Source organism: Euprymna scolopes, chromosome 27 (assembly GCF_053919585.1).
Source record: "Euprymna scolopes isolate OS-2025 chromosome 27, ASM5391958v1, whole genome shotgun sequence".
NCBI lineage: Eukaryota > Metazoa > Mollusca > Cephalopoda > Sepiida > Sepiolidae > Euprymna > Euprymna scolopes.
Window position 1 is genome coordinate 34,541,846 of NC_136508.1, and position 22,500 is coordinate 34,564,345.

The window sequence follows — 22,500 nt, forward strand, 5'->3', positions numbered from 1 at the left end:
AATAAAAAGAAAAAGGAACATTACCTGGTCGAGAGAAGCAAAGTGCACGTCAAAAAAGAGGGATGTGTAAAGTCGAAGACGAGAAATGGCTGGCTATGAGCGGCGTGTGGTGGAGCAAGAAAGAAAAAAACAGGTGAGATGGACGTGCGGCACTACAGTGGCAGCGAAAGACTTTTAAGCTGGTGTCGAGACGGCGGGGGTATCTGTTAATTTCATGGCAGAAGAAAAAAATGCCGACCTGGATTTTTATTTATTTTAGTTTGTTTGTTCCTACGACAGTACTAGCGTTACAACAGTTTTCCTGTCAGACACGATCTCAAATGTTTCAAATGGCAATATGCATTGTTTGGGGCAAAAATTAGTTTTGTTTGTTTGTTTCTTTCTTTTTTTAGTATAAGACTTAATTTGTATCTTTAGATGCGAAAATTGTTTGGATGCGGCTCAATTAAAAAAAATGTGCATCGTTGAAGTTTTAAATGCTAAATTCATTAACCAGTCGCGTTTACGTTAAAATATATCTCTTTTACGTTTTTTTTTCCTAACTTTTATTCTCTTTAAATAAGGCATATGATCACTGTAGTGTAAGCGGTTACTGTGATGGAAACCGGATATATAAGGGACAGCATCGATGGGGAGTTGGGAATTAGGAAGTTTTTTCACATTACATTTTAATTTTTGTACCGTCGAAGAAACAGGGAGCAGGGAGCGAAATTGAAATGTTTGAGGAAAGAAACTATTACAGTAGAATATTTTCCGCCATCTAAGGAGCACTACAGTGAATCTTATTATCTGATTGGGCTCCTTGTCCGGACCAAGGTGAATCTCTCTCTCTCTCTCTCTCCTTCCCCCCCTCTCTCTCTGTCTCTCTCCAGATTTCCCTATCTTCCATCAGCTGCCTCAGATTTTCAGGACCACAGTTGGCGTCATGTGCAATTTGCTGGACGTACGTGGATCTAAGTCGTCCTATGCTCGTGTGCCATGCCATGGAATCCACAGCAATACATTGCTCTCCAGCTCTTGCTTGCTCCTCTGGCAGTGACCGGTAAATCGTAGACATCGCTCCCTGATGGTAGTAGATATGGCAGGTAGGTTGCCATAAAGTTGCTGCTTCATTTCATGGGATGATCTTGTCAAGATATATTTAACGCTGTAATAAACGGGGTATGTGCCGTCTAACTTTCTTTCCAATCTTTTGGTGAGTGTCCAGGTTGATCCACAACTTATAGTAAAATCCCGCCGTTTTACTGTAAGACACACCCTCAACTACAGTGAAACGGTGGGGTGTTACTGTTGGTTGTGGGTCAGGGGTATTGTTGTTAAAGGGGTACGAGTGCAGTAAGTTCATCGGAACACATTCTGTGGAAGTATTTGTAAAATAAGCACATGAAGACAACATGGTTACGATGTGAAAGAGGCTGAAACTTAACAGACAATCGAGACCTTATGAGGGAAGTAATTCTTTCTTTTTTTCAGCTTATCTAATAGGGGGTGGCTAGTCGCAACAATACTCTATGAGGGATACTCGTAGACGTGAGAAGTTTTCTTGCCTGGTAAAGAGAATCTGCCTTCTTTATGGCGTACTTGGAATCATCTACATCCTTGTTCCAAACCATGCTGCCTGGGAATGTCAGGCCGAAAAGTTTGAACGATAAACTTTCGGGAAGGTATGACAATCGTTAGTTGAAAAAAGTTCTTATAGTTGTTGAAGGCAATGCGCTTTGCCTTAGTAGCATCGATAGAGTAACCATCCATTTTCCCTTCGTTTAATATAGAATGTGCATTGTTCGAAGCAACGAGGGTAGTATGCTCTCGTTCCGTCAGCCATAATCAGGTAGAAGTTCTAAGTAATTCGCAATTATATTCTGAGTATCGCCTGCATTGAAGATTGAACCTGCAATCTCCAAAAGTATGTCACTTACGCAGGAACATGTGGCGCAGCGGATAAAGTACTTGGTTATTTCAGTTGTAAGGGGCAATCTTCCAGAGATTGAAGCATGCTAATCCCATGGATTAAATATATGATTCCGTTTAAAATTCCGTGTAAATTCCCGAGTTCGACAGAAAAATGCACATGAAAAGGCCGAAGGTAACATCAGCCGAACCATTGTGAAAATATCATTCAGGGATAATCCAAATAATCCAAATTATTAATCCTCAACTAAAAAATTCAAAAGCAGAATTCGTACTTGTTTTCGTTTTTAATTTAGTGTTGATATTCCAAAGTTGGATTTAGATCAGTATCCTCAAATGAAAAGCAATAGATCGATATTGGTTTAATTGATATTGAAATTCAACTTAATTGCTTTCTTATCCCCTTTTTCTGCGTTGTCTTTTCGACGTGCAATAATTTAATATTCACGAGTCGACTGTGCTTATTTCACATAAACTCATTCATAAATATTACATTTTTCTTTAAAAAATCTGTTCTTTGTTTACATTGGTGATAAAACAACGCATTTCAGGTGAAAACATTATTACGTACTTACATGTCATGTCAAAATTAGTATAATTTCAAAAATTACGATAATTGACACAGAAGAAAAATAATTACAATTAAAAATAGAATTTATCGAATTATCAAGTTTTCAGTATGACAAATCAGATAAAATTTAACTTAAATTGACTTAAATTAAAGGTCTGCCATCTTTAAAAACGATATCTCAGAACGTAACTGTGTTTGATTTTTATATGTAAATACTTCTAACACATTGGATTATGTTTCGTAATTTCTTGAGAATTTGTTCAATAAAGTATGTATGCGTTATTAGAGAAAAGTCTTACTATCAGAATATTTTTTTAATTGACGTTACACCCTATAACAAGGCACAGGGCCACTTTTCGTGAGGGACTACTATTTGGGACCAGCTTTGCAGGGATACTATTTATGGAGCTGGGTAGCGAGATGTCTATTCACATTACACTTGAATTTCTGTATTTAAGTCAGAGGTCTGTGAGGGAATTCTAAAGTGCAGCAATCCGAGGAAAAAAGTAGAATGCTTTACGGCATCTATGGATCTCTACAGTTTACGGGTGAAATGTTGCTGCTTCTTGGGTGTTGTCGATGGTGTTGTCATCGAAAGGGTACTAGTGCTTGGAGTTCATTAGACCACTTGTCATCGAAATACTTGTAAAACAGGAACGGGGATGCCATGTTTCGACGATAGGACAGAGGTTGGAGTTTGATTGATAGTTCAATACCTATTAGGTTACCTACTCTTTTTTTTTTTACCTCTGTCGACAAGCGAGAGACTAGTGGTAGATACACCATCCCATATGTGGCAACAATACTCCATACATGGACGAGCCATGGCCTTGTGCTTCCTTTATGCGAGCGGACACATGATGGCGAGATACTTATCAAATTAGCCCCAGACCGAGGTTTGGGATGTGTCGCTGCCGAGGCCTGCTGGACAAAAGAGGCAGCAGCGGTTTGTAATTTCATTTTTATAACTGAATCGTAACGTCCTTTACAATCGCAAAAAGGGAATTTATCTCGTATCTAAAAACGCCCTCTGGTGAGAGTGCGTGTTATTCTGTAAAGCAAGGATAGGCGATATTGAGAAAGGGTATTTTCGAAAAGTATAGTCACGTGCTTTCTCCTGGTAGCTACATTCAGTTGGAGTACTGAATTCCTTCTGGGTGTCGAATCGGAGAAGTTGTGTTGGAAATCTGTAGTGAACTCCGTTTTAACTGAGTTCTTGGTGAAGTTAACGAGCGTTCAATTTTCTGGGTCACTGTGGCATTATAGTCAAAGTCAAATGAACAAGTCCATCTGCACGTTTTTCGGAAGCGAGGTTTGTCTGAAAGGGTTTGAAGATTAAAAAATAAAAATGGGTCTGTACTGGGGTTGGAGCACGTCGTTTAAGTTGCTGTATCCTCATGTTGTGGAATTGGTTAGCAAACGTTCAGTGCTTGAGTAATTCACTAGTTTTTATGCAGTTGAACTTATGTCCGACATGAAAAGAAATTGGAAACTTAGGAAGATGTCTATCATTCCAGTAATTATAGGAGTAACTAGATTCACGAAAAAAGAATTTCACAACTACCTGATAAATATACCAGGTGAACCAAGTGCAAAAGAGATTAAAACAATTGCACTTAAAGGAGCTGTCAGAATCTTAAAATGATTTCTCTTTTGAAATATATGAGATAGCAGGTGAGTGTCTGGCATCTAGTAGAATGTCCATACTAGTGCATATGCAGTTGTACTTGTTTTAAACTGATGCAACTTATTCCATAATGTTGTCAGTGATTTCCATGCATTTTTTTTTGTACTGAATAGATGTCCGGAATGATTTGGTTATTGCATCTAAGATGGAGAGTGTTGGTAGGCATTGAAGTGTGGTGTTGATGTATTGGCGAGACTGGATTTTTAACAAACAGTATTAAGTCAATAACTCGGCTGTGTTGTCGCTCGTTTTGGGTTTTGCTAGAGACACCCCTCCATGGGATTAATGGACTATCTCATGACGTCACTTCCTCTGGCGACGTCATTTCCGGTATCGAGTATCGGTGCCCGGCAGTCAGAGATTGGTACGCGGCTAAGCAGATCGTGTGCAAACGCCCAACAGTTAAGGAATGGTATTGCTCCATCCGCCTTGCCTGTAACATACATGTTTGTTTCTAAGAGTCCTGTGTTCCTTTCGTTTTTATTACCATTTAACACCATAACAGATTTATGAGGAAGTTTCCATGTTTTGGGGTTTGGTAAGCTTTCAGCAATGATTTGAATTCGTTCAGTTTAGTTTTTAACTCTTACAGCGAGTCCTAAAAGAGAGTGTTAGTAGCAGTGGTATCCATTATAAGCATTAATAAAGAGAGCGAGCGAGCGAGCGAGCGAGAGAGAGAGAGAGAGAGAGAGAGAGAGAAAGAGAGAGAGAGAGTCACGTAATTTTGGGGTCATTACCAAAATTCGTTTTATTGGGTAACAAATATATTTTTAAAAAGGGGGAAAAGATAAAAGCAAAATTTCGTAAATAAAATAAAAAGGGAGCAAATAAAAAAGGGACAAATGAAAACCAGACCCGAAAAGTATATTAACTTAGTCCACGTTTTATTAAAAAGAAATAAAACGCAGTTTGCTTTTATTTCCCAAAGCAAGGATAAAAAATTAACCTTAAAGTAACAATCACGAAAATATAAATAGAAATATACATAAAAAGGGGATCTTTAATAATTGAGAGCCTATTCCAGAATTAGCTTTATCAACTGTAACAACAAAGTTAAATTTATTCAAATAATAAAAGCAAATATATATATATATATATATATATATATATATATATATATATATATATATATATATATATATATATATAGGAGAAAAAGGGGAAATTTCTCGTTTCCTATTTAAAATAAAAGAGCAATCTTACTTGACATAAAAACCCGAAAGCTAAAGAAACATGCTAACAATTTCAAATGTGTTTTAAATGTCTTCTGTCTTTTAAAAATAACACCTTCAAAAGTACGAATTGTTGGCTTCCTTGCCCAAAAGATAATATAAAAAACTTTTAAGAATAGCCCTTTTGCATAAAAAGGGAGTTATTTCTCTTACCACTTTGATTTAGATTATCTCCTCAGACTTTTTCTTCTTTGAAGTTCCTTGAATAAAAGAAGGTATGTCTTTCCTTGGAGCCCGTCTTCATCTCATCTGGCTGGTCGGCGATTATAAGTTACGTATCTATTACAGAAAAAAAAAATCATCAAAAAAAACACACACACACAATCTGTTTCTTCCGTTGTTCTTCTAAGACAAATAATTTCCTAGTTGATAAGACCTTGTTGACTTGTAATTAACGGGGAATCAAATTACATTGACAGTTCAGTAACAATCAACGGAGATCCTAAAAGCATCTTTCTCTCGGAACTGAAGAAAGTGACCAAGGAGGCCTTATTCCTTAAACACCCCACCTCTTTCACTCCTATTAGTAATGCTAGAGGACAAGGAAGATGACAGGTCAATAGTAATGATGACGAATCAAAGGATTGCCACACCAAATAGGAAGAGGGCAGATAGGGCAAGAAGTACAGGCTTCCAACCCCACAAAGGCAAAACGGGCTGAATACCCACTTTCCTCCCGGCACCGCTCGATGGCTAAGAGGGTTAAAAATAAAATTCCGAAAAGAGAAATAAAAACAGAAGTTATTTCTTTTGATATTTTTTTATCATCGTGTGTTTGTGTTTATTGTTTTTTTTTTTGTTTTGTTACCTCTTTCATTATTTTGATTCATGGTGTTGCGAATTTTATTTTATTTTCTTGTTTTCTTTACAAATATTTTGGTTCACGTGGTCAGAAAAAATATGGCGTCGGGTAATTTTTTTACGCGCGTGTTCACGCATAAGAAAAATAGTGTCGTGTGTCTTTTCCGTAATTTGTAGACGCAGCGGCCTAGAAAGAAAATGGCCGCTGAGTTTTTAAAATGCGTTTAACAAGTCTTGTAAATGACTACGCTTTCATATGGACTGAAGAAATAACAATATTTTAACTGATCATGAAGCTGGCTTGAAATTTCGAAATGATTCAATGGATTTTCAAGCGTCTGATGATAGCCAATTCTTGGAGATACGAAATCTGTATTTTACCATGCGTATTGAAACGGTATTTGCTGTCAATTGATGGTTGGAGATGGAAATGTACAAAACATGGATTTTGTCATTCAATATGAAAAAAGAAATCTTTCCTTACGAATAATAATTTTTATAATTGACATGAGATATAAGGATTTCTTTCAGTTTCGGTTTTTACATAAAACTCGAACTCAGCGACCATTTTCTTTCTAGACCGCTGTGTTTACACATTACCGTCTTTTCGTTTTCTTTTCTTACACACGTGTATTCAGTAAAGGAGATGACGTTGACAGATTTATTTTTTTTTTTACACAGGCATCACCACATTATCAAGGTCAAGAGGCCACTCAAGGATAAGGGTTAAAGAGTGTACAGTAGAAATTGGACAATATAGTAATCATTCGTAATGAAAATTCGGTAAATTTCTTAACTTATATGGAACGGCTCATCAAGAATTAGACTTGAAGACAACCATATTGTAGTCAGCCGGAAAGCAGGAAAACGGAAGACAATTCCACAGGCGTGCAATTCTAAGAAAGAAGCTTTGCTTATGGAATCTACGTTTAGGTTTAGACACAGATAAAGAGTGGGGGGGAATTATTGATAGTGTTTTCAGCTATACTAGTGTTTCTTGCGAAAGTTTGGCGAGGGGAGACCATAGACTGAAGCTCAGTCGAACACTTTCCATGAAAATAACGATACATCAAAGACAAACTCGCAACATCTCTTCTTGCAGCGAAGAGAAAAGGACATCTCCTACGAGGCTACGAAGTCTATTTTGAACTCTATTAAGGCAGGATAAGTCCTTTCTAGTAGCTCCTGCCCGGATGTGGCAACAGTATTCCATCCTTGGACGTACCTGGCTCTTATATAGATAGAGAATTGCATCAGCAGTGAGATAGCTACTGGATCGATAGAAAGATCCCACCATTTTTCCAGCGGCCTTGGCAACAGATTTGATGTACGTGTTCCATTTAAGATTAGGAGTAATGGTCAAGCTCAGAAGCTTGTCAAAACTTGAAGCCTCCTGAAAACGAGAGCCATTCATTTCAATTGATGCCAGATGAGGATCAGAATGTTGATGATGTAAAGAGAGAAGCTTGGTTTTAGATGCATTAAAAGTAACCAGCCACTCATTTCCCCATTGTACCACGTGCTCAAGATCAGAGGAGAGAGAATCGGAGAGAACTTGGTCGTTTACTGTCTTAGATGTGCTACCATAAATGGTAGTGTCATCAGCATAAATGTCTACAAATGATGTAAGGATGTGATCTGGAAGATCATTAATGTAGATCAGGAAAAGAGTTGGTCCCAGGATGGACCCCTGAGGTACACCAGCATTAATACTGTGAGCTTCTGATTTTTGCCCCTCAACTACTACTCTTATGAACATATCTGAAAGAAAAGATTTAATAATTGAGAAGACATTTCCAGCTATACCATAGCTAGAGATCTTGTGAAGTAAACCTTTATGCCATACCCTATTAAAGGCCTTAGATATGTCAAGAGCAATTGCCCTAGAAAGGTTGCCGCCGTCGAGAGATTTGCTAATCCTATGAAATATAACTGTAAGCACATCTGCTGTAGATCTAGCAGAACGGAAACCATATTGAGTGTCACTAAGAAGGTTATTTTTGCTGAGATGGTTGATTATTTCTGTATTTAACACAGATTCCAGCAACTTACTCATGACGCACAGGAGACTTATTGGCCTGTACTGAGAGGGGGGGGTGAGCGATCACCTGCGGTATTTAAAGTTTTTATTATTGAAACAATGTGTTTTTTATTTGTTTTGCATTTGTTCGACGTGAAATGGAAATTGCTCATTTCGTACGAGTAAGTGTAGAAATGAATTCGCTATGTAGCGTTCTTTTTTTTCTTTTTGCATGTGTACAAAATTGTAAATGTGTCTCATATAGAATAGCTTGTTCAGTTGGGTCATCAATGTGGTGATTTGTGACTGACACTCAAGCAGCACCGCTTCTCCGTATATATTTAGGCATCCGATTTATAAACACGCCAACAAGGAAAAAGTAGCAATTAACAAATATGTGTCAATAAAAAGTTACAATATACAAGCATGTCAATGAGAAAAAAAGGAAAAATCCTTTCAATAAGAAATATGTAATAGTTTACAAACATGTAAATAAGAAAAAAAAATAATTCACAAACATGTAAATAAGAAAAAAATAATAATTCACAAACATGTAAATAAGAAAAATAGTAACAATTTGCAACAATGTCAATAAGAAAAATGTAACAATTTACAAGTATGTCAATGAGAAAAATAACAATTCCACTATGGACATCAAGGAATTAATCGAATGAAAGCCTTGGCATGTGTATTGGTAAAATATGGAAAGGCAATTAGAGGAAATTGTAAAAAGTTGTTGTGCCAAATGTCAACTGGTTTCCAAGTGTCCTCGGAAAACAGCATTGCATGCATGGCCTACCCTAGAAATGCCTTGGTCACAACTACCTCATGGACTTTACAGAACCAATTAATGGACAATATTACTAAATATTGGTTGATGCTTACAGTAAGTGACCAAACGTATTCCAGATGAATCATACTACATCAAATGAAACTGTAAAGAAACTACAGACATTTTCAGCAGGTTGGGTGTTCCTGAAATCTTAGTTTATGATAATAGTACTACATTTACCTCAATAGAATTTTCTGACTTCTGTAAACAAAGCAGTATTCAGCATCTCAGATTTCCACCTTTCCACCCATAAACAAATGGCCAAGCCGAACACTTTGTCGACACATTTAACAGATCACTAAATTAATAGAGGAAGAAACTACTCAAGAGATCATATAAATATTTTTAAGTAGCTACATCTACCCCAAATCCAAATTGCCCAAATGTAAAATCTCCCGCTGAAGCACTGATGAAGAAAAAAAAAACACATTTACTAATGGATGCTATTCATCCATAACCAAATAATCTTCCCAAGAGAAACAGGATGATAGCAAACCAATTCAATCACCATCATGGAGCAAAATCACGTAAATCTCTACCAGGACTGTTATATTATAAACCCTTTTTAAGAATTCAAAACACAACAACCATTGGTGTAAGCAACAGTCCGTTTTTTTATTTCTCCTGTTGTGCTTGCTTATGGTAGATAGATAGAGAGAGAGAGAGAGAGAGAGAGAGAGAGTGGGAGAGCGACAGAGAGAATTATCGTGGCGTCTACTTGGTTGACAATCAAATCTCCAACTATCAACGTGTCTACACTATAACTTCCGGTCAACGTGTCTACACTATAACTCACCTCTCCCCTCTCTCTCTCTCTCTCCCTCCCTCTCTCTATTCCTTAACAGGACAACCTGCATTGGCAAAAGACTACCTCAGTGGTAAAGAAAAATAGACACAACGTCATGTAGTACGTCGTTCTGGTATTGTAATCTATGATGTGGATGTACAGTCATCTATTTGGGTTAGACATGCAAATCAACTGCGTACCTGTATCCGCTAAAGATACATATCAATAAGAAAACATAACAACTTACAAACATGTTAATTTAAAAAAAGAGACAATCAAATAACACAAGTATTCCATTAAATAATTTACTGGACACATTTTAATTACCTCAAAGTGTTCAAGGAATATGCAGAAAACAAGGCAAGTCTGATAAGAAAAGTCCAACACAAAGGACGCAACGAAAGTGCAAACCAAATTCAATTCTAGTAACACTTTACAAACGTATCAATAAGAAAAAGTAACAATTAACAAGTATGTCAATCAGAAAAAAATAACAATTTAAAATCATGTCAATAAGAAAAAAATACCAATTTACACTCATGTCAATAAGAAAAAATAACAACTTACAAAAATGTCAATAAGGAAAAATAACAATTTACGAAAATGTCAATAAGAAAAAAGTAACAATTTACAAGCATGTTAATTAGAAAAAATAACAATTTACAATCATGTCAATACGAAAAAGTAACAACTTACAAGCATGTCAATAGGAAAAAATAGCAACTTAAAAACATGTTAATTTAAAACAAAATAACAGTTTACAAACATGTTAATAAGAAAAAATAACAATAACAAACATGTGATTAAGAAAAAATAACAATTTACAAATATGTTAATTTAAAAAAATAACAATTTACAACCAGTTCAATAAGAAAAAAGTAACAATTTAAAAGCGTATAAATAAGAAAAATAAATAACAATGTCAATACGAATAAATAACAATTTACAAACATGTGGATAAGAAAAAATTAAAAAAAAACAACATGTTAATTTTAAAAAATAACAATTTACAAACATGTCACACAAAACATGTCAACAAGAAAAAAATATCAATTTACAAACATGTCAACAAGAAAAAATAACAATTTACAAACATGTCAACAAGAAAAAAAATAATAATTTACAAACATGTCAACAAGAAAAAAAATTAAAATTTAAAAACATGTCAACAAGAAAAAAAATAACAATTTACAAACATGTCAACAGGAAAAAAAATTAAAATTTAAAAATATGTCAACAGAAAAAAAAATTAAAATTTAAAAACATGTCAACAAGAAAAAAAATAATAATTTACAAACATGTCAACAAGAAAAAAAATAACAATTTACAAACATGTCAACAGGAAAAAAAATTAAAATTTAAAAACATGTCAACAAGAAAAAAATAACAATTTAAAAACATGTCAACAAGAAAAAATAACAATTTACAAACATGTCAACAAGAAAAAATAACAATTTACAAACATGTCAACAAGAAAAAATAAAAATTTAAAAACATGTCAACAAGAAAAAAAATAACAATTTAAAAACATGTCAACAAGCAAAAAAATAACAATTTAAAAACATGTCAACAAGAAAAAAATAACAATTTACAAACATGTCAACAAAAAAAAATTAAAATTTAAAAACATGTCAACAAGAAAAAAATAACAATTTAAAAACATGTCAACAAGAAAAAAAATAATAATTTACAAACATGTCAACTAGAAAAAAAATAACAATTTACAAACATGTCAACAAGAAAAAAAATAATAATTTACAAACATGTCAACAAGAAAAAAAATAATAATTTAAAAACATGTCAACAAGAAAAAAAATAACAATTTACAAACATGTCAACAAGAAAAAAAATAACAATTTACAAACATGTCAACAAGAAAAAAAATTAAAATTTAAAAACATGTCAACAAGAAAAAAAATAACAATTTAAAAACATGTCAACAAGAAAAAAAATAACAATTTAAAAACATGTCAACAAGAAAAAAAATAACAATTTACAAACATGTCAACAAGAAAAAAAATAATAATTTACAAACATGTCAACAAGAAAAAAAATTAAAATTTAAAAACATGTCAACAAGAAAAAAAATAACAATTTAAAAACATGTCAACAAGAAAAAAAATAACAATTTACAAACATGTCAACAAGAAAAAAAATAATAATTTAAAAACATGTCAACAAGAAAAAAAATAACAATTTAAAAACATGTCAACAAGAAAAAAAATAACAATTTAAAAACATGTCAACAAGAAAAAAAATAACAATTTAAAAACATGTCAACAAGAAAAAAAATAACAATTTAAAAACATGTCAACAAGAAAAAAAATAACAATTTACAAACATGTTAACAAGAAAAAAAAATAATAATTTACAAACATGTCAACAAGAAAAAAAATTAAAATTTAAAAACATGTCAACAAGAAAAAAAATAACAATTTACAAACATGTCAACAAGAAAAAAAATAACAATTTACAAACATGTCAACAAGAAAAAAAATTAAAATTTAAAAACATGTCAACAAGAAAAAAAATAACAATTTACAAACATGTCAACAAGAAAAAAAATAACAATTTACAAACATGTCAACAAGAAAAAATATAATAATTTACAAACATGTCAACAAGAAAAAAGATAACAATTTACAAACATGTCAACAAGAAAAAAAATAACAATTTACAAACATGTCAACAAGAAAAAAAATAATAATTTACAAACATGTCAACAAGAAAAAAAATTAAAATTTAAAAACATGTCAACAAGAAAAAAAATAACAATTTACAAACATGTCAACAAGAAAAAAAATAATAATTTACAAACATGTCAACAAGAAAAAAAATTAAAATTTAAAAACATGTCAACAAGAAAAAAAATAACAATTTACAAACATGTCAACAAGAAAAAAAATAACAATTTACAAACATGTCAACAAGAAAAAAAATAACAATTTACAAACATGTCAACAAGAAAAAAAATTAAAATTTAAAAACATGTCAACAAGAAAAAAAATAACAATTTAAAAACATGTCAACAAGAAAAAAAATAACAATTTAAAAACATGTCAACAAGAAAAAAAATTAAAATTTAAAAACATGTCAACAAGAAAAAAAATAACAATTTACAAACATGTCAACAAGAAAAAAAATAATAATTTACAAACATGTCAACAAGAAAAAAAATAAAAATTTAAAAACATGTCAACAAGAAAAAAAATAAAAATTTAAAAACATGTCAACAAGAAAAAAATAACAATTTAAAAACATGTCAACAAGAAAAAATAACAATTTACAAACATGTCAACAAGAAAAAATAACAATTTACAAACATGTCAACAAGAAAAAATAACAATTTACAAGCATGTCAACAAGAAAAAAATAAAAATTTACAAGAATGTTAATGAGAAAAAATAACAATTCAAAAATGTGTTGATAAGAAAAAAGTAACAATTTATAATCATGTCAATAAAGAATATAGCAACAGTTTACAAACATGCCAATACGAAAAAATAACTTACAAGCATGTCAATAAAAATAACAACGTACAAACATGTCAAAAAAGAAAAAAAATTACAAACATGCGAATAAGAAAAAATAAACGATTAACAAACATGTCAATAAGAAGAAATAAAACTTAAAAGCATAAGACAAAATAACAACTTACAAGCATGTCAATAAGAAAAAGTAGCAATTTACAAGCATGTGAATTAGAAACAAGTAACAATTTAAAAGCGTATCAATAAGAAAAAAATAACAATTTACAAAAATGTCAATACAAAAATAACTTATTTACAGACATGTCAATAAGAAAAAAGTAACAATTTACAAGCATGTGAATAAGAAAAAAATTACAATTTACAACCATGTCAATAAGAAAAAAATTACAATTTACAACCATGTCAATTAGAAACAAGTAACAATTTACATACATGTAAATAAGAAAAAATAACATTTTACAAGCATGTCAATAATAAAAAAATAACAATTTAAAAGCGTATCAATAAGAAAAAATAACAATTTACAAAAATGTCAATAAAAAAATAACTTATTTACAGACATGTCAATAAGTAAAAAGTAACAATTTACAAGCATGTGAATAAGAAAAAAATTACAATTTACAAACATGTCCAAAAGAAAAAAGTAACACGAAACAAATATGTCAACGAGAGAAAATAACAATTTACAAGCATGTCAATAAGAACAATATAACAATTTACAAACATCTCAATAAAAAAATCCAATTTACAAATAAGTCAATAAGAACAATATAACAATTTACAAGCATGTCAATGAGAAAGTAGTAACAATTTTAAATAATAAATCTCAATAAAAAACAATTTATAAACATATCAATTAAATTTTTTTTAATTTATAAGCATGTCAACAATAAATTTACAAACATGTTAATAAAAAGTCACAGTCTACAAACATGTCAAGAAAGTGTTATGATTTACTAGCATGTAAATAAGAAAAAGTAACAATTTACAAACATGTAAATAAGTAAAAGTTAACAATTTACAAACATGTCAATAAGTAAAAGTTAACAATTTACAAACATGTCAATAAGTAAAAGTTAACAATTTACAAGCATGTTAATAAGAAAAAATAAGTAACACTTTATAAGCATGTTAATAAGAAAATAACAATGTACAAGCATGTTAACAAGAAAAAATTATCAATTGGCAAATATGTCAATAAGAAAATTATAATTAGAAGACGATATAGCATTCGACAATATTTATTTTTCGCAAACTTGATTTGTATCATGGAAAATGCGTTCAAAGAGTCTATAAATAGTTTGCGTATGCGTTTATGTATTTTTAATTTGCTTCTAAATTTGAATAACCGAATAAAAAATTTGAATAACAATTTTCTGGTAAATTAATTTTATTGTACTTCTATTTAGTATTTCCAAATACATTTTATGTATTGAGTTGGCTACTAAGTTTTCGACGATTTTTTAAAATTCAAATTAAAAGGATAAATTATTTTTTAAAAAAATAACTAATTAATGAAGAATGTTATTCATAATTTGTCCCCAACTTTCAACAAAATTTTTAATTTTTTTTTTTTTTGTAGAAATCAAAAATAAATAAAATAAAGTTGTCGGAATCGGTTAATGATCAACACCTACGGGATAAAAGTGATTGTGGTTCTGCATTCTCTCCGGAGTGTTTTTTCTGTTCTGCACAAAGGACGCACTAAGTTCCACCTGGCTGCCCTCGAGGTGCTTGCTATCAGTTCTAGCTCCTCTACTTTGTGCAAACAGAGAAACCTCCGGTTACAGTTAGAATTATTTAGGGAGAAAAATTAGGCTAGGTTGCGTGGTTTCCATTCGTGAATTCCCCCCCCTCTCTGTCTCTCCTCTCCTCTCTCTCTCTCTCTCTCTCTCTCTCTCTCTCTCTCTCTTTCTCTCTCTCTCTCTCTCTCGTTGCCTATAATTTCTACAAAAATTTTCAAACATAACATCCTTTAAAAATGGTCTGACGAAAAGCATTTCGGGTCTTAATAATTACACCTGGTGATTCTCTTTTAATCGACTTATTTATTTTATTCAATTATATATGCATATGTGTGTGTGTGTGCGTGTGTGTGTGTGTGTGTAACTTTTCCGTTTATGTCTCGACCAGTAGTAATTATCACCTTCCTGCACTTATGATTGCGAAATTGTGTGTATATTTAGGCAACATTGTTTCATTTAAGACAACAATGTTAAATATAAGAATAATTCTGCTTGATTATACCCTTTTTATTTTTCAATTTTTCTAATGCTCTTCTTCATGTCCCAAAAATAATGCTTTTTACATATGTATCACGAACGTTTTAGATTCTTCGTCGATTCATCTTTAGATGAGAAAAACAAATTAAAAAAAAACTGCAGGAGGCATCAATTGAAATGAATGGCTCTCGTCTTCAGGAGGCCTCAAGTTTTGACAAGCTTCTGGGCTTGACCATTACTCCTGATCTTAAATGGAACACGTACATCAAATCTGTTGCCAAGGCCGCTGGAAAAATGGTGGGATCTTTCTATCGATCCAGTAGATATCTCACTGCTGATGCAATTCTCTATTTATATAAGAGCCAGGTACGTCCAAGGATGGAATACTGTTGCCACATCTGGGCAGGAGCTGCTAGAAAGGACTTGTCCTGCCTTGATAGAGTTCAAAATAGACTTCGTAGCCTCGTAGGAGATGTCCTTTTCTCTTCCTTGCAACCTCTATCTCACAGAAGAGATGTTGCGAGTTTGTCTCTGATGTATCGTTATTTTCATGGAAAGTGTTCGACTGAGCTTCAATCTATGGTCCCCCCTCGCCAAACTTTCACAAGAAACACTCGTCTAGCTGTAAACACTATCAATAATTCCCCCCACTCTTTATCTGTGTCTAAACCTAAACGTAGATTCCATGAACAAAGCTTTTTTATTAGAACTGCACACCTGTGGAATTGTCTTCCGTTTTCCTGCTTTCCGGCTGACTACAATATGGTTGTGTTCAAGTCTAACGTAAATAAGTTCTTGATGAGCCGTTCCATATAAGTTATCAAATTTAACAAATTTTCATTACTAATGATTATTATATTGTCCAATTTCTACTGTACACTCTTTAACCCTTATCCTTGAGTGGCCTCTTGGCCTTGATAATGTGGTGATACCTATGAAAAAAAAAGAAAAAGTCCAATGTGAACAAGTTCTAATTGAATCGTCCCCCTAAGTAATCCAAGTTACAAAATTCCCACTGTTTACTATGCTAAAATCACAATGACTAATGTATACCTATTAACCCTTATCCTTGAGTGGCCTCTGGGCCTTGATAAGTGGTGACACCCATGTAAAAAAAAATAAAAAAATAAATAAAAAAAATAAATAAAAAAAAGAAGATAATTAAAAAATAAAAAAAACGGCCAAGAACGCGTATGTAAAGTCAGTTAGACGTCAAAAGACTGAACCAATGCAGTTTCAGAAGAGACGTTAACAATTTAAATTCCAGTACGTCAGAATTAACATCACATGATAAATTGTATTCAATTAAGCATGTGAAAATGTTATTACTGGTATCATACGCAATGCTATTAATTGTAGGTTGTTGGGTTTTAATAAAGATAACTTAGGGGTATTTTAATATTTTTTGTATTTGGTCACAGAGTGTATTATTTTCTGTGTTATTTACTAACATTTGTCTTACATCAGATGATGTCTATTATGTTTGTAAATGCTGATAAATTGTTTGTTTTGCTTGTTTGTTTGGTGTTTAACGGCATCAACAAACACGCTAGGGTCATTTTGAGGCTAAACAGCTTGTGTGTGTGTGCGTGTGTGTGTGTGTGTGCATGCGTGCGTGCGTGTGTGTGTGTGCGTGTTTGCGTGCGTGCGTGTGTGTGTGTGTGCGTGCGTGCGTGCGTGCGTGCGTGTGTGTGTGTGTGTGTGTGTGTGTGTGTGTGTGTGTGTGTGTGTGTGTGTGTGTGTGTGTGTGTGTGTGTGTGTGTGCGTGCGCGTGAATAAACTTATATAGAATGCAGTTTAGTTTTATGCCAGGGTGAAGGAGGATCACTAGTGCTATATTTATTCTGAGATAAACACAAGATGAGAAGATTGTATATGGCTCTTAAAACTTTTGGTTTGGTAGAGTAGAAATGATTATTCTAGTTTTTGATTTCCCAGTACAGCCTAATTATTTTTTTAAGAAATTTAATGTATCTTTTATTTGTGAAAAGTACTGAAAAGTTCTTCTGTTTTTTTGCTTGAAAGAATCAAGGATCTTATTGTTTCGAAGTCTTTACGACCAATTAGTATGTGTTTAATGAACAGAAGTTTTTGACATGATATACATAAAAGTGAGGGGGTCTTCTCCTTTTAGGGAGTGAGAGTGTGTAATGAAGGTATGACCTATACGTAGTTTGACTAGGATCGCTTCACTTTTTTCTCTGCTTCCTATATCCCAGTTGCTATTCTTTGATGGTAGTGGAGGTTGGTTGGTTGGTTGTTTTTGTTTTACGGCATATCAACCCCTTTCGGGTTATTTAATGCCGAATCCAAAGATTCTGAAGAAAAATTTTTTTAATAGAATATATTTGTTCTTTTCAAGTCGGTTTCTATTTAACCCATAGTTGGGACCCTAACAGGTACTACCACTCCGGGTCAGAGTGTACATGCGTTTTTACGATAATCGGGACAAAATAACAACTTTATAGTTAAATGTTTAGCTATTTATAAAGAATCAGAATCGGTATTGTATCGGAATTGGGAATTTAGTTCGGAATCGGGAATTTAGTACGGAATCGGGAATTGTGTCGGAATCGGGGGAAAATATTAGAATCGCCTCATTACTAATAATTATCAATAATCTATACAATGACTTGTATCTCCCTATACGTTAAATCATTAAATAAAAAAAATACTACAAAAGTTTCACTTAATTTGCACCCTTTTGTGACTCAAAGGGAAACATTTACATAAAAACTGATGGAGTTTCAGTTGGTTAAGTTCTTGAACCGACTTTTAGCAATTTTTATATGGCAAACCTAGAAACCAAATATTTAATAACATTATGAAACCCTCTATTGTCGTACACTATGTCGATTATATACTTATTTTACTGATGATAATGACCAAATACAGAGTCTCCCCACCCCCCAGAAAAAGTGTTCTCAAGATTCACGGTAAAACTAAGCATAAATAACAAAATCCCTTCCTTAGTGTTCTTATTGACACCTTTAATAACACTTCTAATTATAAACAAAGCAACTGTAACAGAACGCATGTGAGTGCATGTGAAAATATCAGCAGCAGCCGAAAGGATAGATGGCTAGTAAAACTATTAGCAGCAGCAGCCGTTTGAGCATTATGCAAATTAGCAAGTTGTGTGGGCTTGTGTCACAAGAAAAAAAAAAGGACAGCACGTGGTCGGCAGAGAAACAAAGTGCGCGTTGAAAAAGATGGACGTGTAGAGTCAAAGACGAGAAATGACAGCGGCTGGCGTGTGATCGAGTAGAGAAGAAAAATGAAAACCGGGCGAGGTGGACGTGTGGCCCCATGATGGCGGTAAGAGACTTTTAAGCTGGTGTAGAGACGGCAGAGTTTTGTTAATTTCATGGCAGACAACATGCGCTGTTAGAAAAAAAAAAACAAAAAAAACAAGAAGCATTGCTTGGAAAGTAACGGTAATGAATGCTTTTTGCTAAAACAGGAAGAAAAGCCGAAGCGAATTTATTTATTTTTATTTGTTTGTGCCTGTAACCAGCTTAAATTCTAGACTCTTAAAATACAAGAGTGAATGTTCCGTGAAATTCGTTTTAAAATATTCCAAAGAAATTAAAATTTGATGGATATTTAGTGTTTATTTCTAAAATTTCACAAAAATCGGATACTGCTGAATTTTTCCAGAAGGCTTCATTCAACCTCTTATTTATGTCATTTACATGAAACTAAATTAAACTAAATATAGCCATCATTACTTAACCTTACGCCCCACAGTAGTATTCCAAAATTCATAATAATCTATATATTAATACCGTAGTGCCTTCAATGTACGTACGTGTGTCACGCATTCCAGATTATAAATTATTTGATCAGGAGACCCTATTTATTAAAAAGGAGGATAGAAGGTGATAACATACTGTTATATACTGGGTGGTTTATATTGGAGGAGATGATATATTAAAACGTGTCATGTGTTATCTAGTGGATGTAAGATATTGTTCAAACGTATAAATCGTATGTATGTTGTTTAGCCAGAGGACATGATATTGACGTGTAAACCGAGTCATGTTGTATTAGACTTATTGCACGGGGTATTTTTACAGTTCATATATAAGAATAATAATATATGCTTCATACCTTTTTTCTTGAAGAATTCTTCTATATCTTCCCGCTGCTCCGTGACGAACCATGAAGCGATCAGCGCCAACCAATTGAGACATCTGTTCTTATTTGTGAAACCATTAAAACAACTCTTTATATTTTTATAATATGAATTTATTACAGTTGTCTCAAATGGTTTTCACAGGATCTGCAGTTAGTCTACATTTTCTGTTCATACAGCCTGCTCCTAGCTGTCTGTCCACCCCTGTCTAGACGTCTGTCCGCTCTGGTGGTTAATCCTCAACTCTCTGAATCTCTCCAAAACTAACTACATCACGTGTTCTCTTACGTCACCTAATTACGTGTCTCATACCAATCTAATCCACCTAGTTATTTGTTTATTCAAAACCCCAAAATAATGTTTACATATATTTTCTATTTTCACATTCTTTTTTCGATTTACACGTCAATCATTTCTTCCTCAGATTAATTGTTTATTCTTCTAATCATAATAACTGATCCAGCGAGCATCCGTCGCTCAAATCAATTAATAAGAATACAATAACAATAATAATAATGTTTTGACCATTGCTCCCGCTTGCCACAGATACTACGCTATGATCACAGCCTAAAGGGTCATAACATTACAATACTACGAACATTAAATTATTATATAGATACGCTAAATTTATTTTTTTTTATTCAATTATTATTATTTTTTTTTTATCGTGGGGCGTTCTTTCGCGCCGGGCGTCCCTACAATGGAAATATGCCTATAAAGATATTGGAGATAAACCGTAATAAGCAGATATATTCTGACGCTACATTAACCAGATTATTTAGATAAATACTTTCACAGTTTTAACAAAAGGGCTGCAATAATATTTCGGGGTCTCCATTCACACCGAACATCCACAGAATGCCCAGCAGCAATATATCACGCATGAAAGATGCCGCCATGGAATTTCCACAGGTCCCACTAGTAATCGGTTAATTAGTTTAGAAGTGAATCCTATACATAGAATTATATAAACATTAGTGATGGAACGATTCCAATAGTTTTTCCGATTCCGATACAATTACTGATTCTCTTCTAAATTCCCGATTTCGATACAATTACCTATTAAATTTGTAAATATAGAGTTGTTGTTTTTTTTTGGGGGGGGTTATTGCAAAAACCATGAAATACGTACATATAATTTCCTAAATGTAGAAATCCACTGATGGAGATGATTTGTATATTTTAGTTTTATTGGTAGTTTAAAATTAATAAATATTTATTATTTCATCATTAATATGCCCTATGGTAAAATTAAGTTTTAACAAACATCAAACAAACAGACACAATGAAAAGAATCGTTTTTGGCATCGGACAATAGTCACAAATTTTTCCGATGCCAATTTCGATATCCCAAAAAGTTACGATTTTTTCGATTCTCGATTCCAATTCTGATTAATCGTCCCAACACTAATAAACATATACGCATGCCTAACTCTCTCTACCTTCTTCCCCTCTCTCTCTCTCTTTCTCTCTCTCTCTCTCTCTTTCTCTCTCTCTCTCTCTCTCTCTCTCTCTCTAGTTTTGGGTTAATATCACAGAAAGAAATAAGAAAGAACGCAAGAATGAAAAAGTCGATTGACTTTTGACCTAGTTTTGACCTAGTTTTGGTGTTGTTTGGTCTGCATGAAGTTCTCCTTGTTGGTCGCAGATATTCTCTAACCCAGGGTTTCCCAAAGTGGGTTCCGCGGAGCCCTGGGACTCCATGAGTGAGGCTAAGGGACTCTGGAAGCTCTTTTCTTAAAGAGGACCAAATGCTTTATATGGAAAAATGACTGCAGACATTTAATGATCTGTTTTTACTGGAAATCGATAAAATACATAACAAAAAGTGTAAAGAGTTTCATGATGGCCCATGAAAAAGAAAATAAAAATAAATAAATTAGCAAAAAAATGCAACAATTTTTGATTAATCCTAAACAAAAAATGGTTGTAAACAATTATCATTAGTTTGTGTTAAAATTTAAAATTAATATTTTTAATATTTATTTTACTTGTTAGTGCTCCGTGAAAAACATTCGCCCTGCACAGGGGCTCCATATTGTCCTGAAGTTTGAGAAATCATGCTCTAACCTGCGGAATTCTAAGTTTTATTCCCGACTGCCCTTATATGCGAAGCAGGTAAAATGTTTAGTCCAGGACATACAAAGTAATGACACAGAAACAATATTGTCATTTTCACTCCATTGATTTGGGGGTTTGTACCTGACACATTTTTGTTTCCCACAGGCAGAGGCAGAGACGACCAGAAGACGACAGATCTTGATACCGACTCTTCCTTTTTTTTACCAGAGAGCTCTGTTGGTCCGGTATCTCTGACACTGCCACGTTGCCGCTGCACATCATTGTGAGGAATGGCAGAATTGGGTGGGGGTAGGAAGCAGGAGGGTAATCTGATGCTATAAAGTTTGTATCTTATGTAGTTTCTGACCTTTATCAACACACGCACGCACACACACACACACACAAACACACACACACACACACACACACACAGAATTATAACTTTCAATGTTACTGTTACTGCTAAGTAGCACCATAAGCACTTATTAGCAGGTAGTTGAGATATGTTTCTACTTGACAAACGGGTGTCGCTTATGCAGCAAAAGACAATAATTGCCTTGACTGTCGCTTGACATAAAACTTTTTTCTATGTTATTTTAGATGTGTGACTTTCGACCACATAAATTACCGTGTCGACCTTGTAAAGTGACAGAAGAATGTCTCGAGTCTATGTGTCATTGTGTCCTTCTGAAAAATCAATATTTCATGTGTAAACATAAGTTTTTGGCATTTAACGTTGTTTTATGC